Raw genomic sequence first — 27627 nt, 5'->3', positions numbered from 1 at the left:
CTATTGGAACCATCATCAGTTTTAAATCTAGAACGCCGATATGATTTGCGCCAAAATGACATTCAATTTTCGTTCACATGTTTTCGATATTTATTTCACGTTCACACATAAGGAGCCACCATTTAACGGATCACCCATCTAGAGGAGTGTTGTACAATTTGAATTTAGCCTCTCATTTTCCTTACATTTGATAATAATGGAGTAGTCTCATTATTTACCTTCACCAGCAGTGGATGAACCTACGAATCTATAAACCATTTTTGCACGTCAGTAACTATGAGACACAGTGTTAGTCATATTTGTGAGTTTTCAAGAACACATATAAAATGCGAAATTTAAAAAAATCACACAAAACTGCAATCTACTCATCGCTCTCGACATGTATCATTATAACTAAGAATAATTTCATTTATACTAACATTATCAAAGGCCATGACGTGTATTCGTTGCATTCTCCTACTTTTATCTGTAATTACAGTGTTTCGTGTAACATTTAGTCAAAAAATAATTATCTGAGAAATTATGAAACAGAAGTTGTAATATTTAGAATATAAGAGCTTTAAAATGGAAGTAAAACAGAAATTACCTTCACGAAAGTAATTCATTCATATTTCAATGTAGTACTTAGTATGCAATTTATCTCATTTTACAAATCGTTTGAAACATGATATTAAAATCGTGTCTCTACAAATATTTAATGGTCTAGAACATATTATGTTAGTGACAAAGACATTTTTGTTCGACGTTAATGTACACCTCCAAAATAACTCGTATTTAAGATCATGTGGCAGAAGAAGGAGAAGGGTTGGGGAGTGAAGTTAGCTTTAACAACGATGTTATTATGTATTTAGCTACACGCTAACCAACGTGTCACTAATAATTATGTGGAAGGGAAACAGGCAGCGGCTCAGCTCGAGTTAAAAAACATAAATTGTATCTAGAAGCGTGGTTTATGCCATAGACTTTCCGTAGCTTATATGAAATATGGAGAGATGTATCTCACGACTATTTAAATAGTTTGGTTCTGAGGTGGAACTGCGCAATATATTCTGGGTAAGTGGGCATTTTATGTTCTATATGGCAGTAACGCATATAGTACTAGAACAGTTAGACCAAGTACTTTGCTTCAGCAACTATCACATTTTACCGTCTACGAGTAAACACAATTGACACGTTGATTACCGGTATAACCAATATTGAGCAACTATCTATTATATTCACTATTCGCTGCATTCATAACCGCCTTATAATACGTCGAGTGAACGAATAGTTTATATGAGATCGTATGAAACCGCATCAGCTTGAGAAATCTCTGGCCTGAAAGAACTTGTTGTGGCGGCACATTCATAGAACGCGGAATGGTGTACTGTAAGTGGAGACAAAGAGAGACAGAGAAAGAGAGAGAGAGAGAGAGAGAGAGAGACGTCCGTGACCTCACGTTACCAGGTCACAGAGGTATTTTGAAGCGTTGCCCTGCTGTTGACACGAGCCAACTGGCGCCTGCCGGCGAAACCAAAAAATTCCCCACCGCAGAAATAAATTAAATGAAACATCAAAGGGAAATTTAATAACGACACATGTCATACGATACGTAAACAACAGGCTCGTTGCGTTTTCCATTTCGTCAAAATCACAAGTAATTTTTTATCTGTTATTAGTAGTCCAATGCGCTCGTAAAACTAGATTAATTTAGATACAGGAAGTCTCTCTGTTGAACATTTCACTTGTGTCATGAATACATTTAAATGTTGGTGCATACGATATTGAGCCTCAACGTCTTACACGTAGTCGGAGAGCTAATTTACTTGTAGTTTCGGCTTCGGCAGACTGGGTCAAACATAATATGGCTGCTGACTTCGCTTGTCAGAAACACGACGAATTCTGTGAATGTTTCTCTTAACTGCCTTCTCAGTAATCTCTCAGTGCTATTCTACATTTTAGGTACGCAAATTCTTGGGAACGGCGTGTTCTACATTGACCGTTTCCAAATTTATTGAACTAACGTCCTAATTTCTGAATAAATGTTCAATAGTGTGAAGATAATATAGTACTATCATCAATTATATTGAAATACACAAGAAAACGTCGTATCACACATCACATTGTTGACTGCGCTATCTTCGTGGTAAATACTGCTGCCTGTCGTAAGGGTATTCTTTCTCTTCGTAAACTGGCCCGCTCCTTGCTAATACGTGAGATAGTGTCGTATGTGAATGTATGGAGAATAGGTGTGTGTATGAGCATGAATGTAGTGTAATGTTATATTTTTGTTGTATGCTCCTGACGAAAGAAAAGAGAGTGTAGAATCCGTTGACGGAGTATGCTACTTCTCTACAAGACAGGCCCGCCGGGCATAAAGTCCGCTTCTTAATTTTCGCGTATACCCAACGGTTCCCGCACAAGAAAAGAATTATCTTACTGAATTTTGTGCATGAAGAAGTATTCATCAATATATATCGGAAGAATTTTATATAAAATCAGCTTCCATGATGGTAATAAGGTGTGAATTTCAGGCACCGGATGAACATAATAAACTCGCCGAAACAAAAAACAATAACTGTCATAAGATTAATAATCCTTAAACTGGTATAGGCATGTGTATTAAAATACAGACATGCAAACAGGCATAATATGGCCTTTATAAGATAACGACTGTCTGGCGCATTTCTTACTGCTGCTACAATGGTGGGTTATCAAGATTTAAGTGAGTTTGAACGTGGTATTATAGTCGGCGCACGAGTGATGGGACGCAGCATCTCTGAGGTGGCGATGTAGTGGGGATTTTCTCTTAAGACGATTTCACGAGTGTACCGCGCATATCAGGAATTCGGTAAATTATCAAATCTCCGACATCGATGCGGTCGGAAAAAGATCCTGCAAGAACGGGACCAACGATGACTGAAGAGAAACGTTCAACGTGACAGAAGTGCAACGCTTCGGAAAACTGCTGCAGATTACAATGCTGGGCATCAACAAGTCTCAAGTGCAAAACCATTAACCGAAACATTATCGATATGGGCTTTCGGAGCCGAAGGCCCACTTATCGTTGGTGACTGCACGACACAAAGCCTCGCCTCGGCCCGTCAACATCGACATTGAACTATTGATGACTGGTCGGAAGGGTATCTTTTCAAACTGTACAGAGCGGATGGAAGTGTACGGGTATGGGGACAACCTCCTGAATCCACGGCACCTGCATGTCAGCACCGGACTATCCAAGCTGGTGGAGGCTCTGTAATGGTGTGGGGAGTGTCCAGTTGGAGTGATATGGGATCCCTGATACGTCTAGATACGACTCTAACAGGTGACAATTTCTTAAGCATCCTGGCTGAACACCTGTCTCCATTCATGTCAATTGTGAATGCCGACGTACTTGGGCTATTCCAGCAGGACAATGTGACTCCCCATACATTCAGAAATTGTTACAGTGGGATGATGCGAGACGCCTCACACAACGACGCGCAGTGGTTTTGTTCACTGCCAGGTCTCTGTAGACATTCTGCAAGTGACTATGAAAATCTGGGATGCTTTGGTTTTCCACCAGATGAAACTCAATGCCAACTCTCTGTATTAAAGGCATCTCCGCTAGAAACACCATTTTGAAGGCTACGTATAACGTCGCCAAGTAGCGGAACTTCACGAAACTGTAGGGGCTGAAGCGAGAATGTTCCCTAAAGTCGCACAACGAATTCAGCGTTTTTTCAATCGAAACTGGCCGAGAAAAAAGTTGGTTTGCATCTCTTATTGAACGCCTCACGTACTTTTCACTACCCTAACGAGCGGATAGAATTGCATGTACGACGAAATGCTACTTCAATTCATGATGGAATAAAACGTTATGTGATCTCATCAACCTGTTATCTGCTCATAGAATTTGAGCTTTCAGAAAAAAACAACACACCAGTCGTTACAGTTGTACTTAAAAAGAAGCTTAGCAGGAAAAGTGTGGTTGAATACACTTCAAAATCAGGTTCTGACACCATACAGTGTTAGTATTGTAGGAGTCTTCAGTCGAGTCAGTGAGGACATAGTTTCATAAGTGCCAATTAACTGGATGGTATCTCCCTGTTGGTACCTCATTATTCATTCCTTCGAAATTATAACGACAAATATATAACGACCGTGCAAATTATCAGTATTTAAGGATTCATTTACTATTTTCATAATCTTTATCCCGGAAATAGAACAAAATATTTTTGTAAGAGACTAGAAATAAGGAAAAGGATATAACAGACTTTCAATAAAATCAGAATCATCAGTGTCATTTATATTATTGTATCTACATTTGTGACGGTTATAATTTGTAATTTATGGAGCAATGCGCGAATCGGGATGATACTTATCGTAGAAATATCGGGAAAACGGTTTCTTGCTGAGCAGAAACATACCTGCAGGAATGCGGTTATTATCTGAAACTACTTCCAAAATCATACAGAAAAATTAGTTTTTTAAGGCCAAAGATAATGAAAATAATAGATGATTAATTAAGTCTTGATAATATGCACAGTCACAATAAATCTGTTCTTAGAATTACATGTGGATGGGGAAAGGGTACCAGCAGCGAGATTCGAACCAGAGACGTCTTGCTTATGAAACAAAATGCTAACTGACTTTGGTCCGGGCTCCTAGGATACTACCACACCAAAGGTATCAGCATGCATAAGACTTTCAAACTCTATTTTGCCGGAAATGATTGACAGTTGCGTCTTCCTGTTTGCGTACACATTCTGTTATTATGTATCAGGTCGGTGAGAGGACTTTCGTGCGGTCTCCTTGTTAGTCGAAACGACGTCAAGAAATATTATGACAATCTCAAGTAACTTTTCTTCTTACTTTAACTTCGTAACATATAGAGGATTGTTCCACATTGCTGATTAAACTAGAACGGGTTTTGTACATGAGCGTGTCTCAACATTTATCAATTACTTCAAAAATATTTGAAGTCCAGCTTCAAACTGAAAAACAGATTTTGAGAAATCCAGTAACACGACGGAGAAGACTTTGATCCTAATCTTACCAACGCAGGAGAAACATAATTAGACACACTGACGAGAGAAGGAAGACTTTGGCAACAAACAACGTAGAAGAATTAGTAGTTCAGCCCGGACTACGAGACGACTGGAGTCTACAGTTAATAAAAAACAGCCAGGACCAAAATAACAGACGTCATAATTGGTTACTATTGTTTATTAGAAGACTTTACTAGTTGTGAAATCACGAACAGTTAATGAGGTGTAATTAAATTGTGGGGTATTGCAAATTTTACTGTAAGTAATCTGTGACTCTTTTCTTTCATGCTCCTGCCTTGTACTAGTTCATGATTTTATTAGTGAAGGTTTACTTGAATACTGAAGTACTGCTGGTGAAATAGTTCACGACTACAAAAACTGATACGGTGGAATTTGACAACTTGCCTTTTGCGCAGCATCTTCATCTTGATGAATAGTAGTCCAGGCCAAGATATTTCGTAGTTGGTGCTAAGTCGTTAGAAGAGTGTGGATTTCCCCAATAACGTGTGTGTTAAAATCGATAGGGAATAGATTTGGTTAGAAATTTTACTGGAATTTTTGGCTGTAGTGCATTATAATTACCAGGATAGTATCTGAGGCTATCATGTTCAGATGAGAAAGGTTAGGACTAGAAGAGGAAGGATGGATGCAGGCAGATTTACAGATCTCAGATCACGTGAAAATTTAGCAGATTTTGACGGTAGTGGAACACAAAGCAAGATGGCGGTGAAAAAAGGTACGCGAAATTCGAGTTCCGTGAAAATCATGAAACAAAATGAGTTTCTATGCTACCAGTGCAGAAAAACTAGTTTCATCCAACCAGGTAAATGTTATTGCTATAAGTTAAAAGTTAAAAACGTACATGAAATCATTACAAGATCGAAAGCAAGTGAAAGAGGGAAGCAAGTTCAGTGCACAACAAGTGTAAACATTGTGACGACTTTCGTATTGTGATATCCGCAAGAAATAGTGAAATACAAGAACTAAAAAGGACTGTCATCCAACTAGAGAAACAGTTGGAAAATCGGGACTGTAATAATCAAGAAGAACATTATCAACAGAAGCTCCAAACAATATCGGACACCAGTGAAGTAAACGAAAAAATACAGCAGCCACAAGCACAAAACTTGGACATATCAAAGTAACTGCTTCAAACAAAACTCCAAACGAGTCTGGAAAGAGTGTAGCTGAAAATCAAGTGAGTCCAGAAACTATAAAAAAACAGCAGGAGTCACGTTGCGTGAAATCTACTAGCGTTTCAAAACATGACCAACACAAAAAAGACAAAAAAGTACTAATGTCAACTGGCGGAAAAAGTGACAGACACACAGTCAAACCTAAGCGTACAAGCCTTTATAAAGCCAGGGACAGGAATGGAAGAAGTTACGAAGTCTCTTGCAAAATCATGTGAAAGCCTTGACTTTAATGACTGTGTCGTAATTTGTGCAGGCGCAAACGACGTTGGCAGATATAAAGGTAAAATACTCATCACAGTTCTCGACAGTGTGCTGCCCAAATTAAACAAAACAAAGGTAACTGTGGTAAATCAACCCTATAGGTATGACTTACCGCCCCGGACATGTGTAAACAAACTGATAGAAAGAGTGAACATTGAGATAAATGAACTGTGCAAAAAATATCCTTATGTGAATCTAATAGATGTCAGTACATTAAACAGAGACATGCATACCAGTCACAGCCTACATTTGAATTACTATGGTAAACAGTTCTTGGCTGAAGAAATCTGCCGTTTTGTAAACAAGAGTGACAAGAAGCACAAAAAGATTGCAGGTCAGAGTACCTTGGAGAAATGGATCACTAGGGAAGACTCATCTCACCCAACTAGAAGAAACATCAGGCAGCCTCCTCATCTGAATGATTTTTTACTGCCAAAAGAAGTAGGTAAAAATTGCACAAACAAGAAACATTTAAACTGAAGATAGGTGGTACTGTAGATTTTCCCACCAATTCTGTAATAAAGATCTTTCACCAAAATGTTCAGTCCCTAAGCAATAAAGTAGAAGAACTAAATATTTTATTAATGCATGAACTAGAGGATATTTGCGTAATGTGTCTTTCAGAACACTGGCTTGATGAGAACTTAATTAAATCTGTCTGCATACACAATTTCACTCTGGCTGAGTACTATTGTAGACCTTGTGGTCACTATGGAGGTGTAGCCATATATGTAAAAGGTAATATGGAGGTTACTAAAATAGATAATGTCACCTCCCTAAGTTGTGAAAAGACTTTGAGATGACAGTGATAAAAATTCCAAAATTAGGTTTGATAATAGCTACAGTGTACCGCTCTCCAACGGGAAAGTTTGAGGTATTTTTAGAAAAAATGGAAGTTTTCTTAAATAAGCTGCATAAAACAAGGTTTGATGTTGTAGTATGTGATGACTTTAACACAGATTTTCTTAGTAAATGTAAACATAAAACCGCCCTTGGCAATCTCATTAAAACACATAACCTTACAGCCACAGTTAAAGTTGCAACGAGAATAACACCAACCAGTCAAAGAGGTTTAGATCAAATCCTGATTGATAAAGAGAAGTTGGAGTGGTCAGTAAAAGTGTTTAACACAGGATACAGTAACCACAAAGCTCAAATACTTACCAGCACAAAGGAAGGAAGACCGGTTAAGAATAACTTACTAAAGGTTAAGAGAAGGATCTACAGGCAGAAAAGCATTGACCACTTTAACTCACTATTGCATACTGAAGACTGGTCTGATGTCTATGAAAAGCTAAATTTGAAGTCGAAATTCAATATTTTTCTAGAAAAAATGGTAAAGCATTTTGTTACAACCTTCCCTCAAAAAATGGTAAATATAACAGAGAAGTGATGAGGGAAGGGTTGGATTACTAAGGGAATCAGAACTTCTTGCCAGAAAAAAAGGGAGCTGCATAGAATCTGCAAAGAAAATAATGCCACTGAGGAAATGCATACTCAATACAAAACATACACTAAAATCTTACAAAAGGTCATTTAACAGGCAAAAAGAATGTTCAATGATTACTACATAAATAATTCTACAAATAAAGTGAAATCTATGTGGGACATCATTAAAAAAGAAACTGGCAAAAATAAGAGAACTGAGGAGAACATTGTCTTGATACACAACAATAAAAAGATTTTACAGCCTACAGAAACAGCAAACATATTCAGCAAATACTTCACTGGGATAGCTGAAAATTTATTAAAAACTAATTTTAGTTCAACTCAGCATCAAGTGGTAAACAAGTGCAACAGTAATAAATTTTCAATGTTCGTGGACCAAGTAAGCAGGGAGGAGACATTGAAGGCTGTCAGAGAACTAAAGACAACATACTCAGCAGGAATTGATGGTATACCGAAAAGAATCCTAAAACTCTGTATCCAAAATATAATTGACCCCCTTACTCACTTATGCAACTGTTCCCTAGAGTCAGGCATCTTCCCAGATCCTCTAAAAACATTAAAAGTCGTCCCTATTTTCAAAGCTGGTGACAAAGATGAAGTAATAAACTATCGTCCCATTACATTAACATCCTGTTTCTCAAAAGTAATAGAAAAAATTGTGTGTAGTAAGGTGTTAAAGTCTATAAACAAAAATAGTGTGCTATCAGTTACTCAACGTGGCTTTAGAAGCAAGAAATCAACGGAGACAGCAATCTACGAATGCATATCTACTGTATTAAAACCAATAGATGAAAAACAACAAACAACAGGTATATTTTTGGACCTAACCAAAGCCTTTGATATGGTAAACCACAAAACACTATTGAAGAAGCTAGAGCACTATGGAATTATGGGGTTGGCAAATGATTGGATTCGTTCATTTCTCAGCAACCGTAAACTAAAAGTATCCATCAGGCATATAGATGATAATAATCACAGAATATGTATCATCAGAAAGCCCAATCACTTACGGGGTACCGCAAAGATCGGTAATGGACCCTTACTTTTCTTGTTATACATCAATGTTTGGCTATACATATTGATTCCCACAAAGTAATACTGTTTGCTGACGACGCAACAATACTGGTAAAAGCAGCAAAAAATGAAGATATACAAGAAGAAGTAAACACAGTTACAAAACATCTAAGTAATTGGACAGCAGAAAATCAGTTGATAATAAACTACAACAAAACAGTAGCCTTAAATTTCCATAACCAGCAAAACACCACATTGATATATCCCGAAATAAAAATCAATCAACAACCTATTGCAAATGATGAGGCTACAAAATTACTCGGCATCTGGATACAAACACATAGAACAAATTAATGCCAAGCTGAGCACGGGCTGTTATCTTCTTAGTTTTCTCAAACGATGCATAAATGAACAGGCACTGTTGTGTGCCTTTTATGCGTACTTCAATTCCCATCTCAAGTATGGACTCATATTCTGGGGAAATTCCCCAGCAGCTCAAGGGACTTTCAGAATACAAAAAAATCCATTAGGATTATGACAGGGAGTGGTGCTCGACAGTCCTGCAAACAAATATTTAAAGCACTGAATATACTACCTCTACCATGTATGTTTATTGTTGACACACTAATGTACATAAAAAGTATATGATTGGAAATGATGATAATACTTTAAAAAACAAAGATATGCATGATTATAATACTCGAATAAAATATAACTTGCATGTACCCCCCAGCCAGTACCAGTTTGTATCAGAAAGGTACATGCTATCTGTGTATTAAACTCTATGATAGACTATCATAGTGTAAAATGCTTACAAAATATTAGTGCTTTTGAAAGATCTGTCAGAATATCTACAGTACCACTGTTTCTACTCAGTAAAGGAATACTTGGACCAGAATAACTATTAAGAACTAAAGCGACTGTAATTTGTAACATTGTATCATTGTAAGAACTACAACTATTGAAATTGGTAGCATGTTCAAAAATGATTATTAAAATATGTATCATTTTGACCTTAGTAATAAGTCCAATATCATCCTGTACACTGTACTACATATGATCAAAGGACTCACTAAATAAATAAATAAACTTATGCCAGCAATTAACAGAGTCAATTATCTTGAATCATCCAATGCAGATTCCTCTGTCTCGATTATTGAACATTGTGAACCTTATTCGGAAACAGCTTTACCCGATAAGGTTGAGGAACACATACAATTAGCTGCAAAATCGGAATATGTACCTATTTGACAGATGGCTTCTGATAAGTTTACGGCTCTTCTAATGAGATTAGACGAAAAACAGGAGGAAACGATAAGCGCTTGCTCGCTGAACTAGCAGGGAGAGATAAGGAAAGGGAAAATAGACGGGACGAAAAGGACAGATAAAGGGAAACGTAATGCGATAGAAAATTGGTGGAAAGGGGTAGAAAGATTTTTGACGACTTACATCAGGTCCGTAATGTGTTGGTTGAAATAAACGCACGAAAGTTTACCACCCTTAGTTGCTCTGTTAAAATTAAACGTAGAACGTTTACAAGGGAGACAAATTCAGACTGAAAAGATTGTGGAGGCAGTGACTGATAAATTGTCACGCCTTGAAGTAGGAACGAAGAAAAACGTTCTCGTTAAGTGAAATCGAAACTAAGAAGATGAGATGTCCGAATGAATCGAGAACAAAAATGCTGAAATTTATACAAAAATAAATTCCGAAATAGCTTCTGCTAATCAGTCACATAATAAAGGTTCGGACAGGGATGTACAAGCCATTATCGAAGATTTCAAAGTCGAATTTCGGCAAATTAGAAACAAAGTGGTTCTTGAACTTCTTAAATGGCAGGACGAAATGAACCGAATGGCGGAATCACTCGAAAGCCATGTCTTAGTAGCAGCGAAGGGCAGGGCATTTTTCCAACTAAGACTAAGGTGAGCGACAATGAATCGCCTCAGTGCAGATATGGCAATGAGCATATTAAGCCGAGACCGTATTCGGAAAGCATAGATGAGTCAAAACATTAAAACTTGAACTGAGCATTACTAAATTCGACAATTCCATACTTATTCTCCAGAGAACGATATCCCACGTCCGACAGTACTCATAAAAAGTTTTAGGAAAATCTTTCTACGGTAGTGGAACTAACATCATAAAGTATGGTTCGATGTATCGCGAATAATTGGCGATGATTTCTTGTGAGGAAGTAAAGTTGTGTATTTGTGTGACGCGTACGAATATTTCTAACGCAGATTCATATCCAAATTTTGGTGTACTAGCAAACAAGAGAAGTTGAGGAAAAGGGCTTATAGTCCTGAATACTGCAATCCCAAGAAAGGTGGCTTACGGAAATATGTCGAGTGCTATATTAATAAAACACGGTACTCTGAGTAACCTATATCACCTCACAAAGTATTTAGATGACTGAAACTAAAGTTACCTGTCAATATTTGAGAAAAATTGACTTACGTACCAGATACCGACCTTGGATACGTTTTGTCAATAGTTGATTTTCTTATTTAAGAGGCCCTCAAAAAAATAGAGGGAAATTGGAATTATCACAATTTTGCTTTAAATTCTAGGAAAAGCAATCACAACCACAATAATGGACATAATCACAATCGGAACTATTCTAATTATAACCGAAATGGAATTCGCCATGGAAAAGGAATTGGGAACAGAAACGGAAACTTTGCCTACTAGCCAACTCCACCCAATAATTTTAATCAGTACTTACTGTCCTATAACAACCAGAATTCAAACCAATGATGACAATCAAACATAACTGTTGCAAGAGAAAATATAACGGTAGCTATAAAGATGGGAATTACCACCTTGATAATCAAACCATGCATAATCAAAGTCTCCAAAACTCCAGTCCAGGTTGTTGGCAGGCTTCTGCAGCTGCAGTCGCTACTGAACAGCATTTAAGGATGCAACAACATTCACACAGCCAGAGTAATAACACGTCACCGATTCCAGGTACCCCAAAATCGTGGCCGCAGACAGGTCATTGTGTACCCATAGTAGACGTTACGGAAGAATGCTGTAACGGACAAACACATACGTAAAACTATAAACGATCAATCTTTGCCTTCCGAGGCTGATCGCAGACATTGAGGGAGGACATGATGGAAACTACGATGTAACGACGGCATGAAGTTACAGGATGAACTTAGCAAACAACTCAAAACTGTAAATCAAGCAAAGAGAGTACGGTACAGGCTACGACGAAGGCAGCTGTCAATGATAGATCTGTAAATACCATTATGACACTGGAGCCACTACTTACGTGATGAGCTATTATTTCTACAAGTAGCTCAGTTTAAAAAGTAAGATGCCAGTTTCCTTGCTCATGAATGTAATGTTCAAATCAAACGGCTCCAAGCACTATGGAACTTAACATCGGAGGTCATCAGTCCCCTAGACTTAGAACTACTTAAACCTAACTACCCTAAGGACATCAGACACATCCATTCCCGAGGCAGGATTCGAAACTGCGACCGTAGCAGCAGCGCGATTCCCGACTGAAGCGGCTAGGACCGCTCGGCCGCAGCCGCCGGCAGTGTAATGTTACTGGAAGTTTGGACGGCAGTCAGACACTATAAAGTGTCAAGTACTGGTTGATGTTGTAATTCAGAAGGAAGTACGGAACAGCATCTTGTAGTTACTGAATAAATTATCGGTCTCTTGTGTATGGGAACGCTATTTCCTTCGTGAGAGAAGAACAGCTATAATGGAACTCGAGGCATGAACATTAGTTTTAGAAAGTAAAGGTAACAGTATAAGGCTGGACCTTGTGAAAATGCCTGAACGTCACAGTAACCACTGCAAATTAATTGATATATAATGCGTCAATCCAGTGGTACTAAAGCTGAATTTAGTTAGTATTATGCCCGTAATCCGAAGGAGGTAGATATTTCAAAACTTACAGGTATTAAAGCGACTGAATAGACATATGTGATAGAGGAACTTGTTAATCTGTTGAATAATCATATTAAGGTGTTTTACGGAAAGCCTGGAATTGTAAAGGTTACGTGTACCATATGCGTGTTTATCCCCATGGAACCTTCTGTCGATCTTCTTGTCCTGTAACTCGGTCCAAAAAAGAAAGCACTGGCCAAAGAGATCCGTAAAGCGTTAGGCTGGCAGATACGTAGCCGTCAAGTTCTTGGTACAGCAGTCCGTTACTCTCCGTGACCAAATCAGATTGTAGTATTCGCTTGGTTTTTGATGCGCGGGACGTTAACAGATTAATTGTAACTCTCCGGACGCGACCGGAAGACTTAGAGAACCTAATACGGAAATTCTACGGAGTGAAGTACTTAACCTCCGAGGACTTATAATCCTTTCCACTGCTTAAGTATACTTAACTTTTCGTGTACAGATTCTGGTAACCTTAAATCAGTGTAATTAACTATGACTAATGCTTGTGTGAAACTATGATGCACGCCGAAGCATAAATTCTGAAAGAGACAGTTCATACAACGATGCACGAGTTTTTTAACTCGCGGTTGCACACAAGAGAAACTGAACGAATCTCGATGACATTAAGTGAAGAAATTTTAATGAGTGTTCGCGAAAAATGTACGAAACTTGTGGTTACGGAAAAAAGATAGCAGTTTTTCGAATGCGTAGATCATACGACGGAATGCGAGATACTGTGTAAATCGTGAAGTGCACATATGGAATAACAGAAAGAAATACATAGCTTTACGTGTTTCCAGGCGTTTTTAGCATTGACAATACTTTCTTAATGTCTACGAATGTTTCATGTTCACTTTTCTGGAATGCTGAAAGCTGTCCAAGACCGGCTGCCGTCAATCGTTTGCTGCCTGTGAGAAGAAGTGCTAGAGAAAACGATGCCGTTGGGCTCAGTTCTTACACTACTAGCCATAGACACAAAGGGTTCGCGGATCTGTGCCCTCAGGGTTCCAAATCTTCAGTCTCCAAACCATCAGAACAAAGATCAAGACAAAGCCAATGAAAAAATTATAAACCAATGTACAAAAAGACTGAAAAGTTCAGTAAAATGACTTGAAATACTTGGAATATTTGAGAAGTATTTTTTAAGCTCATATAGTATTAGAATGGAACATTTTAGACCTAATAATGACTGAAATTTATAGTGATCAATCACCAGTAGGCTCAAGTGCGTGTTAAATGAGATATTTAAGTACGAATAAGAAACTGACCTCTGAAAATACGACGCTGTCGTGACACCTATGGGACAATACAGCCAAGCTTTGATGGCCCTAATTCGTAATTTTAATAAAAGTAAACTTTAATTAGTTTAACTGAAAAATGAGTATTAGTTATAAAATAGGAGTACCATATAATCTTAAGTGAGTAAAGGAGTAAGAACAGTCTAGATTACACACATTAAGCTACAAGTACTGAACACAATAGTGTCGCGCACTCATTTTGTTCAGATCATTCTGTCAGGTAATTTTGGTTCGACCACCTTCTTTCTTCATTGAGTGTTCATTTTGCTACAGTGTTAGCTCGTGTGAGTACTATGTCACTTAAGTTGTGAAAATATATGAGATCAGAAGGATCGACAAAATTTAATTTCAGAAAAATACCGTGCCTGTGTTATGAAGACGTAATATGGGACAAAATTAACTAAGAAAGAGTTTCAGTTTTATTTAAAGTGCAGTTCATTTTGAAACTCAATAAGGAAAAAAACTGTTACATCGCTTCGTAGTGCAGTGCAACGATATCCGTTGCTCAATAGACGGCCAATATTAACTACCTGCCTAGCATCTCTGGTCGCTGTAGGTAGCAGGTACTGAAATCATTGTAGCTACCAGAAAGTGGTATTAAAATATAATCAAAGTATATTTCACTTTGTTAGCCCGAAGACTATAAAACTATTCTATCAGAGAAGTAAATCAACGACGTTCACAATACAAGTAAACTATATTTAACCTGGCTGCTGGACAGTTTTGCCTTCTTCCACATCCCTGAGATACATCGACGTATGCTTCATAATAAAATCTACTTCTGGAACTTAACTTGAGAGAAGCCATATAAGCACATCGAACTTTTAATACAACCGTCAATTAAAAATAGCCAAGAGAACACCAGATTAAATTCAATGATTCCCTTTTTACTCATCTATTCCTTAGGACTCATTTACGAAAGAACCAACATCTAAGCACCAGGATCTAATCATCTGAACAATACCTGTTGGTATAGCAATAATCATAGTTGTTGATGTGAAGTATACCCGTGTATCAACATCCACTCCCACTGTAAATATATGGTATGCTCATACCAGCAATCATTTTCTAGGGCCGCCTTTATTCTTCAATAGTTATTACATAGTACATAGTACGACTACTCTCATTACGGCATCTAAGACTATGTGAGTAATCCGCCTCTTGGTCGGTCCATTCTGAGCGGATCTTCAAGACAACCAAAACGCATGTCAAGAGATCGGCTGGTGTCTCTCAAATTTCGTCATCTGATTGTCAAGTTGGGGCGAGAGTGTTACGGAAATGCTGAGCAAACTCCAGTAGTTGATGCTAGAAGCAGTTCGATGTGAATCACGAAGACTGTTGAAACTTCAACAGATTACAATCCTAGACTAGCTGGGGAACATATTACTTCGTTGAAATAAATTCCCGCAGAAATGACCAGGTCGAGAAAATCAGAGAAATTAAACCTTGAATGGAGGTTTAGCGACATTGTTCCAAAGAGCCTTTCACGAATCTACATCTGCATCTACATAAACACTCCCCCATAATACATGGTGGAGTGCACATCGTTCCAGTATCATGAAGATCCATTCCGTAGTCAGCGAGTGAGTGTGTCTCTGTACACGACCTAAGTTCCCGTACATTTCCCCTACATTTTTTCATGATCCCTACGCGAGATATAGGCTTAGGGTATCATAATGGTTGCACAATACGGATACACATTCACTAAATTTATCCAAGAGGTTTAGATGATAGCTACGTCGTTAATCTTCGAATGATTTCTGTTACACTTCTGTATGGGCTACACCGATCTGGTGCGATCCTAGCAAGATGTCTCTGAATTAATCCAATGTCTCTTGTCATGCCTATTTAGTGACTCTGAACACTCGAACTATACTGACGTAAAAAAATCGCAACACCAAAGAATAATTAATGAAGAGTAATTAATTTTCGGAAGTACATTTGTGTAGGCAACGTTTTTAAATGGTTAACATTGCAAAATCGCAGATCATTACACTATGTGATCAAAAGTATCCGGACACCCCTGAAAACATACGTTTTCCATATTAAGTTCATTGGGCTGCCACCTAGTGCCAGGACCTCAGTAGTCATCAGACATCGTGAGTGAGAAGAATGGGGCACTCCGTGGAACTCACGGACTTCGAATGTGGTCAGGTGATTGAGTGTTACTTGTGTCATACGTACGTATTCGAGATTTCTACAATGCTAAACATCCCTAGGTCACTGTTTACGATGTGATAGTGAAGTGGAAACGTGAAGGGACACGTATAGCACAAAAGCCTGCAGGCCGACATCGTCTGTTGACTGACAGAGACTGCCTTCAGTTGAAGAGGGTCGTAATGTGTAATAGGCAGACATCTACCCAGACGATCACACAAGAATTCCAAACTGCATCAGGATCCACTGCAAGTGCTATGACAGTTAGGAGGGAAAGGAGAAACCTTCGATTCCATGGTCGAGCGGCTGCTCATAAAGCACTCACAATGCCGGTAAATACCAAACGGCGCCTCGCTTGGTGTAAGGAGCATAAACATCGGACGACTGAACAGTGTAAAAACGTTGTATGTAATGACGAATCACGGTACATAATGTGGCGATCCGATAGCAGGGTGAGGGTATAGTGAATGCCTGGTGAGCGTCATCTGGCAGCGTGTGTAGTGCCACCAGTAAAATTCGGGGGCGGTGGTGTTATGGTGTGGTCGTGTTTTTCATGGCGGGGGCTTGCACCCCTTGTTGTTTTGCGTCTCACTATCACAGCACGTGCGTAGATTAATGTTTTAAGCACCTTCTTGCCTTCCACTGTAGAAGAGGGATTCGGAAATGGCGATTGCATCTTTCAACACGATCGAGCACCTGTTCGTAATGCACGGCCTGTGGCGGAGTGGTTACACGACCAAATCATCCCTGTAATGGACTGGCCTGCGTGGAGTCCTGACCTGAATCCTATAGAATACCTCTGGATTGTTTTGGAACGCCGATTTCATGCCAGGCCTCACCGACCGAGCTCGATATCTCTCCTCAGTGCAGCACTCCGTGAAGAATGTGCTGTCATTCCCCAAGAAAACTTCCAGGGCCTGACTGAACGTATGCCTGCCAGAGTGGAAGCTGCCATCAATGCTAAGAATGGGCCAACACCATATCGAATTCTAGCATTACCAATGGAGGTTGTCACAAACTTGTAAGTCATTTTCGTCAGGTGTCAGAATACTTCTGATCACATAGTGTATAAAAGCGAGATAAGCCACTGAAAAGTGTAGTTACGGGTGCGTGAGATAACCACGGAAGTGCTCCTGCTGTCAAACGAAGTCGCACTCCAGGTCGCAAGTCTAGGTGTAGGTTCAGGGTGTCTAGCACACATGGATGTTCGTTGCAGGCACTCAACTGGTCTCCTTCTAAACAACACATGACACCTAGGCGGAAGAAGCCTGCTCACCGTATTGTTGATCATTCGCCTTTGGACCGTTTTTTTTCCATTGTCCCCAGGCTACGATGCCATTTAGGATCTGTGTGCAACGTATGCTGGAGACCCTCTGTCCCTCTGTGTGGAGTCTGTACGACCCCAAGTCCAGGGTTTTAACCGCCTGCCACCATGGTTACTGGAGAGGCCCTGAGTGATTTTAGATTTGGTTCGGTACAGGAGAGATAGCAGTCCTGCTTCTGTTTTTAATGCGGTCTTTTCTGCCGTTTTATCTGAGAATCACGACCATGTAGCTGTTCGTACGGATGGGTCTAAGCAGAGTGACTCTGTTGGTCGCTCTGTCGTCTTTCCGTATCGTGTCCTCAAGACCAGACTACCTCCCGAATTTATTATCTTTGACGCAGAATTATATGCCATCTTGCGGGCACTGGAGCGGATGAGACCTTCTCCCAGTGTTATATTTCTCATCTGTTCAAATTCTTTGTGCGCCCTTTACTCTCTCTAGCGTTTGTACCCAGCAGATAAAGGAACCCAGACCATCCACGACGCCCTGCTCCAACTACAGCGACTGGGGCAGGAAATGTCTTTCTGCTGGGTACCAGGGCACGCGGGAATTCTGGGGAATGAAAGGGCTGATCGAGCAGCCCAGGAGGCGTGTCTTGACCGTCAGGTCTTCCAGTGCGCTATCCCACTGCATGCCCTCACCTCGCTGTGAGATATAAAGTTATGCGTCACTGGGAACACGAGTGGCTAGAACTGACCGACAACAAACTCCGTGTCGTCAGACCCACAGCTCAGCCATGGCGTACTTCCTTCCAGCCACGTCGACGGGACGACGTCGTCCATACTCGTCTTCGCATCGGCCACAGCCCTATGCCGCATGGGTTTTTACTCCGGCGAGAGCACCCTCCGATGTGTGGTGCACGTGACGTGCAGATCACGGTGCACCACATTTTATTGGACTGCATTTTATTTGCTGACCAGCGGACTGCAGCGAATTTACCGGCGGATCTGGCAGTCTATTTTATGCAATATTCAAACGAATATGGTTCGCGTTTTAAAGTTCTGTAAATTGTCCCACGTTTTTAACAAGATTTTGGGGAGATATTTTTATTGCGTCAACGGGGTGGCTGGCTCACCCAAATTTTTTCGTAAGTGGTCAGCCAGTCACATTTCCCTGTGCTGTCCTTTTAGCTCTTTTGTGTTTTGTTTTCCCTCTGTATTAATTTCTTGATTAGCTATCTTGCCACCTCATAGGTTTTAGTGCATGTGAGAGCGCCTGTGCGATAGTCACTGTGTGGTCGTTTCGTGTGCATGCGTGTACGACTGTTTTCGGCATTATCCACATTTGTTTCAGTCGATATGAGGGAGCTGATAACCTCGCCGTTGATCGCTCATAAGATCCCACACCACACACACACACACACACACACACACACACACACACACACACACACACACACACACACACACAAGCTTTGATCAGAAAATACGACTGGCCTCCATCCTGCACTTCATTGAGCTCTTGCTTGACACCGGTGGTCTCGCAAATGCTGGTGGTTTGGGATCAGTAGAATGCACCCCACAGCACGTCGAGCTTGGTGCTTACTTTGAAATGATCCGATTTGTAACTGTTCTGTGAGTCTCTGTGATGCCACCTGATGTTCATTTTGCTACTGCAGATACAGTGATGCGCCAGAGCCATACGCCGAACACGATAGTCTTCCCTCTCTCTCGGTATTGCCGCGTGGCCGTCCGGAGCCCAATCTCCTTTCACAGCAACGACGTACAGTGCCACCTTTCTGCCAACCCTTCCTGCAGTATCGCAGAAGGAACATCTAGCTTCTCGTTCACCTATTACACGACCTCGTTCAACCTCAGTGAAATGTTGTAAAAGCGTCTTTGCCGCCTTACAGGTTTTCTTGACTAACATCATCTCACTGCCTCCAATCTCAAAGCCAACTAACCTCACCACAGTTACAGCGTGTACTTCGAGGAAATCTGATTTATATCCTCACAGTGTCGCTACTAGCGCCACTTCTATACGACTGGCGTGAAATCTGAAAAGACATCATATTACAGATTTAGAAACACGCCTACCAACTTCTGTTCATATCGCACTAATCCTTTTGGTGTTGTGACTTTTTCCCGTCATTGGATATTGTAGTACTGATCGCACTATCATCTACTACGTGATTTACCGTACAGCCACACCACACTTTCCTAGAAACCTAACGAATCTATGTCCTCCATGCGCCTTCCCTAATACTGATATTACTTGATCATCTCACGTAATATCGCGTCTTGGTATCACCCCCTAAATACTTAGACGATGTGATTAGCTTAAGATGTTCAAGACCATTTTCGCAGTAAGGCACTATAAAGTTTATTCTGTTTCTTATAGCAATTCCTTTAGCATAATCGACAGTTAAAGCGAGCGTCCATTAATTACTTTAAGTGGAAAGCTGGCCCCGTTTATTCTGCAGTTTTTCACAATCTTCCTTAGACATCTTGCAGTGATTCTGATTCTCTATGTGACAGGACAGGTGGTGAGGGTGGGGGGGGGGGGTAGTGGAGGGGGGGAGGCAAGGAGGGCAAAGTTGTCGTATGACAGGTACCCTCAGCCACACGGTGGAAGGAGGCTTGCGAAGTACAGATGTAAATGTAGCCCGCTGAGAACTGCCGAATTAGGTCCATTCTATAAACATTGTGTCTATGTGAAATTTAGCTAATCTCCAAATGCAATTAACAGCAACTGTGAATCGTAGATACCTGTGATATTCGGCATCATGTAAGGCAACTTATGAAGTTTTGTGTGGGGTTTCTTTGGAAATAATTCCTTTTGTTTTGGTTCAGTTGTTAAATGATTACCAGATATGACAACTTCTCAAGAAAGAGCACAATGTAAAAATGAAATCACCGACTGATGTCCAATCAAATTTCCGTCGTGAATTTTAAAGATAGTAGCAAATGATAAGACGATCAAAACAAGGTATGAGAACTTGTAGGCGCAGACGGTCAGGTTCTGGCAAAAAAAGAACACCTGATGACCTTGTAGAGAATATTAGAGAGCCCTTCCAAAGGAGCCCAGTAAGTTCCCCGAGCATCACAGGGCCTAAGGACCCCTCACTCAACAGTTCATAAGATCGTGCATAAACGACTTCACTTGAAAACTTACAGACACCAAATTGTGTAATATCGAAGCAAAACGTCTTGCAGTTTGGTCACAAATTTGCTGTTGTGATGTTGAACCGGTTATGACAAAATCCCAGAAAGATAGCAAATGTCGCTTTCTCTGGCGAAGCAAAAAAATGTGCGTGTGAAATCTTGTAGGACTTAACGGCTAAGGGCATCAGTCCCTAAGCTTACACACTACTTAACCTAAATTATCCTAAGGACTAACACACACACACCCATGCCCGAGGGAGGACTCGAACCTGCGCCGGGACCAGTCGCACAGTCCATAACTGCAGTGCCGAAACAAACTTTCACACGTGTGGGAAGGGTAATCTGCACAACACTCCCTTTCGCGGTTCGGTAGACCTTTCGCGAACTTGTGAAAGGTAGCGACATAATGAGTGTATGGTGTGCGATGATGAAAGACAGCGTAACCGAGCGATTTTTCTTCATCGCGGGATCAGTAGTAGGAACTGGTTATCTGAACATGGTGTGTGGGGACCACTTGTACGTGGAGCCCTATTCTGAAACAAAATCGTGGAAAGTGACCTAAAAGATTGTCATGTGTAGAAGAGATGTTATCTTCGACACTCCTGAACCAAAGATATTGCCTGACTGGCAGTTCGATTGTAAGTAGGAGCCTGTGGAACGCAATAGGATTTGCTGTGGCACTCTGTTGTAGGTACGATGTAAGACTTAAAGCTAGTGGCCTGCTGTAAGAATTTAGTTGTTGGTCTATAGACTCAGCATAATACAGTTTTTAGAAAATGAAGTGACGAATGATGTTGATTGTGATCACAAAGAGACTGTACATGTTAGGTCGTAGTTATTTCTTTAAAAATGTAAAATGTGTTTTATTAATTTGTGAGGCTACAAGATTATCTAGAATTAAAGTGATTCTGATCGTTAACAAATATTGAGCACTGACCATGGAAATTATAGAAGAGTAATGAATTTATACTGTAACTCAAAGGGAAAGCAACTGGCAAAAAATTTTAAGGTAATGATATTTTGTATATTTAGTTTTAAGTATGCAGCAACGCGAGATGTGGATTTTGCTCAGTTTTACAATACTGTTCCTTCAATGCAGGAACCTAGTATTTTCCATCATATTTAATGTACAGGATGATTAGGTATATCCGATTTGTAATATTTTGTGTGATTTGTAATCCTGCTACAGAGAAGTTAAATTTTGGAATCTATTTTGGCAGACGATATCAGACTATTTCTCGTGTAACATTCCAAGTGTTATTAATTACTATAGTAAATGAGAACTGTAGAAAAGTTGAGAACTTCACAGATTTTGAAGTTAATGTGAAATGTTTCATATCAGATTTTACGAAGATTTTTTAGTTTGAACAGTTTTCAAACTGAAGCATTCGGTCTTAGCTTATCCCCTTATCAGTACATCATATTCCTTCATACCGTGTTTATTTAAATCCGATGAATATTTTTTCTGAAAGAAATCATTTTTCAATCACAATAAAAAAAATTTATGTGCGAGAATCAGGAAAGTAAGAGTTTTAATTTGCGTAACACTTTCACTGTAGGCAGCACTGCAGAGCGCTCAGCCAGTATCTAGTATTTCCACTGAACATTTGCAAGGTAATTCATTTATCAGCCAATCAACTGATATTATTTGTATGAAGCTATTTTATGGCCGGCATTGCACTTCGCTGTGCCAAGATTGAATATTTCCTATGCCTACTGTGGGGAGAATAGAATTCCAAGATTACATCCGTTGCGACTCTAGAACCATGGACAATTAATTTCATTGTTTATTTGCACAGGCATTTTTGTTAGTTTATTGTATAGGACCACAGAACTCGGTGCTCAGGAGACTGAGTAAATTTCAGAGGGATTGATTTCATTATGGGCATTGCGTATTGGTTTTTCGGATTATGTTGTTTAATTTTTTTCGACTACAGTAAAATTGATTAAACAAACCATTTGCTCAACAACACATCACACAGAAAATTTGCGTAACACAAACATTAGGCATTTCATATTCACTGGCAAACAAACGCGTACATTTTTTTAAGGATCGTTACACTTTCATAAGGAACGCTACACTTTTATAAAGATAGTTACAATGCCTGAGCAATTGATTGGCCTTATCTTCTTCCCTTTCATCTAAATGTGATGTACCAGCAAGATGGTGTACCACTACATTGGTGTTTTCTTGTTTGTGACTTCCGGTGCGGCACATTTCCATAGCGATGTATAGAATGCGACGGAAAAACCAAGTGTCCAACGCCATCTCAAGCGGATTTCCTCCTGTCGGTTTATATGAGAGACATTACGTATGTCCGCCGGTATGTAACATTCACAATCTCCACAGGAAAGCTGTGGATGCAATAGCTTGCATCATAGCAGGCAGCCGGCCGGAGTGGCCGAGCGGTTCTAGACGCTACAGTCTGGAACCGCGTGGCCGCTACGGTCGCAGGTTCGAATCCTGCCTCGGGCATGGATGTGTGATGTCCTTAGGTTAGTTAGGTTTAAGTAGTTCTAAGTTCTAGGGGACTGATGACCTCAGAATTTAAGTGCCATGGTGCTCAGAGTCATTTGAGCCATCATAGCAGGCAAGCTTGTGCGCACAAGCGTTTTCTTGGGAAAGAAAAGCTTTTTGAGATACCTGATGCCGCAGTGCGCAAATACCTATATCTCACAATTTGTTAAATACCGTTGAAAACCAAGGGTTTCATGTGGACACCCTGTGTACTCTTTCGTGAGATACGAACAGTCGTTCTAGACTACACCCTGTGTCGCTGACGATGTGCATTCCTTTGGACGGAGCCACTTCCATTGTGTGGGCGCTGGTTGTGGGCCAGAACGCTTGGCCCTGTGCCATCCTCCCCTCTCTCCCTCCCTCTTTTCCTACGGCGCAACCCTCCCCCCTCCCCCCTGAACCTCCAACCCCCACAAACTCTTGCAGCCGCGATGTCCCCCGTACTGCTACTCGCGACTTCGTGCCGCAATGAAGAACCAGCCGAGTAGTGGGCTTTCGTGAAAGCTCGGCTGTAGCTGCATTACACGCGCAATGCCACTCGCTCACTGGCGTCGATAAATTCATTACGGGGGGTACGGTTGCGCCCATGCTGTGCGGCCGACATCTAATCACAGCACCATTCAAAGCGCGGAGCAAATCAAGTTATACACTGCGCGAGGTGACGGGCTCTGAAAGCTGTAACGCGTTAAGGTAACCCTATTGAGCGCCTGTTACGAGTCAGTACCAAAACACCCACAAATATAGCGTCACTGTTAGATCTCAAATTGCATCCTCAGCTAAATTACACACAAAGAGATAAAACCATATGACAAATAAGAGCTTTTATAGAAGATAATGAAAGAAACTATCGATACTATCAACAGAGTATCGCATAACTCGGAAAACACTTGATATTCTTACAGCGTGTACGATATAAATTTACAAAAAATTCCAGAGCTAGTCCTACAATCAGTATAACTCACGTAACTCTTAAGTAGTCCGCCCCCGGTAGCTGAATGTTGAGCGTGACGGATTGTCGATCCTCTGGGTCCGGGTTCGACTCCCGGCTTGGTCGGGGAATTTCCTCCGCCCAAGGACTGGATGTTGTGCTGTCCTCATCATAATCTTATCATCCTCATCGACTGCAGGTAGCCGAAATGGCGTCAAATTGAAAGACCGGCACCCGAAAAACGGTCTAACCGACTTGGGGCCCTAGCCATACCATTAAGTAAATAAACTCTAAGTAGTGATAGCTAAAAATGAATTAAAGCGCGTCTGAAAGAAAGCAGTTTTTGCTTTTTTTTTTCAATCCGCTAACACTTTTCAACACAGTTTTGGTATCGTCAGTGACTGTGTCCTGGTTTTTTTCGTTTTTTTTTGTTTTTTTGTTTCTTAAATACACTGAAAAGTCAAAGGAACTGGTACACCCGTCTTATATCGTGTAGGGCCCCACGAGCACTCAGAGAAGTGGCGCGACACGACGTTACATGGGCTCGACTAATGTCTGGAGTATTGATAGAGGGAATTGACACCACAAATCCATCAGGGCTGTCCACATATCCGTAAGAGTACGAGGGGGTGGAGATCTCTTCTGAACAGCACGTTGCAAGGCATCGCAGATACATTCAATAATGTTTATGTCTGGGGAGTTTCGTGGCCAGCGGAAGTGTTTAAACTACGAAGAGTGTTCCTGAGGCAACTATGTAGCAATTATGGACGTCTGGGTTGTCGCATTGTCCTACTGGAACTGCCCAAGTGCGTAGGAATACACAATTTAAATGAATGTATGCAGGTGATCAGACAGAATTCTTACGTACGTGTCACCTGCCAGAGTCGTCTCTAGACGTCCCATACCACTTCAACTGCACGTACCCAACACCATTATAGAGTCTCTACCAGCTTGAACAGTTCCCCGCTGACATGCAGGGTCCATGGATTCGTGAGGTTCTCTCCATACCCCTACACGTCCATGCGCTCGGTACAATTTGAAACAAGACTCGTCCGACCAGACATCATGCTTCCAGTCATCAACAGTCCAATGAACTGAGACTAAATGGAGAGTTAATGAGAATTAGCAGAAATGAGAACAGCGAGAAACTTTATATGAGGGTTGATGGTCTCAAAGTAGATGAAGTTAAGGAATTGTACTACCTAGGTAGCAAAATAACCCATGACGGACAGAGCACGTGGACATAATAAACAGATTAGCGATGGTGAAAAGTGCATTCCTGGCAAAGGAAAGTCTATTTGTATCAAACGTAGGCCTTAACTTGATGAGGAAATCTCTGAGAATCTACGTTTGGAGCAGAGCATTGTATGGCATTGGGGTAATGACTGTGGGAAAAACTGAACAGAAGAGATTGAAGCATTCGAGACGTGGTGCTACATAAGACGTTAAAATTATGGGGATGACGAGGTAACAAATGAGTAGATTCTCCACAGGATCAGCGAGAACAAGAATATATGGATAACACTGATAAGAAGGAGAGAGCGGTGGAGGATAAAAGCTGTAGAGGAAAACAGAGATTTGAATACATCCAACAAGTAACTGAGGACGGTGGTTACTCGAGTTACTCTGAGATGAAGAGGTTGGCGCAGAAAAGGAATTCGTGGCGGGCCACATACAACCAGTCAGAATACTGATGACTCAGAAAGTTACGGTAGCTCAGCGTGTTCTGCTAGAGGGTTAGCTGCCTTCTGTAATCCCTCTTGTTACTGTAACAAAAAACTGAGTCAATGGATTAACGATGAACTTAAACGGGTCGGGTGTCATGGAACGTCCGCCCTGAACAAATACAACAAACAATACCGAGCAAAGTGAGATAAAAGAAAAAGAATAGAATTGCAGAATAATTAGAGTCTTTGATTAGTAGCTAAAAACGTCCTCGGTTCCGGGATGGAGCCCCGCCACTGCTTAATTTTGTGTAAAAGTCATTAGAAATGGCGGCCGAAGACTTTCGACATAAGAAGTCACCCTCATTCAGCCAACGGCCTTGTCAAAGAGGGTGGAGGAGCTGACAGAAGTTCAGAGCGCTCTGTTGCCCTTGGGGTGGGAAATTGCTCCTGAAGGCGGAGGTATCAGCAATGATCAACGGTATAATGATCCAGAAGACCAGAAGACAATAGAAACAACTGCATTAAAAGTCATAATGTGTATCCACAGCATATGTGGCCTGTAATTGAAAAAGTGACATGACTATCTTTTTATTAGCAAAAGATTCTGGAATAGTCGCCCATTCCGATTTCCGAGAGGGAACTGCCAAGGGGAAGGTGACCGTGAGAGAAAGGATGGGTAACCGAGGAAAGAATAACGTTCTACGAGTCGGGCTTGGAATGTCAGATGTTTGAAACTGGTAGGCAATCTAGAAAATCTGAAAACGGAATCTCACGCTAGATACAGTAGAGGTTAGTGAAGTGAAATGGAAGGAAGACAAGGCTTTCAGATGAGTGTAGGGTGATATCTACAGCAGCAGAAAATGGTATGAAGGGAGTAGTATTAATAGAAATATGAAGGTAGGGCATAGAGTGTGTTACTGTGAATAGCTTAGTGGTAATCAAGAATCGACTGAAAACCAACACCGACAACGATAGTTCATGTATATATGGCGACGTCGCAAACCGAAGGTGAAGGGATAGAAAAAGTGTAAGAAGATACTGACAGGATAATTCAATACGTAAAGGGAATAAAAGTCGGATAGTCATGGGCTATTGGAATGCGGTTGTAGGGGAAGAAATAGAAGAAAGTATTACGGGAGAATATGGGCTTTGTAGTAGATATGAGAGGAGAAAGACTAATTGAGTTCTGCAATAAATTTCACGTAGTAATAGTGCATACTCACAAGAGGTGGATGTATACTTTGAAATGACCGGAGGATACGGGAAGATTTCGCTTCGATTACATCAGAGTCAGACCGTGATTCCGAAATCAGATACTGAATCGTAAGGCACAGACAGAGGCAGATATAGACTCAGGTCACAATTGTTAATGGTGAGGAGTGGGCTGGAGTTTGAGAGACTAGTTAGGAAGAATCAATGCAAAAGAAATGTGATAGAGAAGTACTAGGGAATGAAGAGATACGTTTTAAGTTCACTGAGACTATAGACACTGTGGTAAGAAATAGCTCAGTAGGAAGTTTAGCTAAAGAGGAATGAAAAAGATCAATCACAGAAATAAGAAAGAGAAATGGAGATACAAAGAAGGTAACTGCGGAGAAACCAAGGGTAACAGAGAAAATACTTCAGTTCTTCGATGAAAAAGGGAAGTACAAAACGTTCAGGGAAATTCAGGAATACACAAACACAATTTGCTTAGGACTGAAATAAATTGGAAGTGCAGAGAAGCTAATTCGAATTGGCAGCATGAATAATGTGAAGGAATCGAAAAAGAAATTTCTTTCGG

This window comes from Schistocerca serialis, chromosome 9 (genome assembly GCF_023864345.2).
Source record: "Schistocerca serialis cubense isolate TAMUIC-IGC-003099 chromosome 9, iqSchSeri2.2, whole genome shotgun sequence".
NCBI classification, from domain to species: Eukaryota; Metazoa; Arthropoda; class Insecta; order Orthoptera; family Acrididae; genus Schistocerca; species Schistocerca serialis.
This window is presented reverse-complemented; position numbering follows the sequence as displayed.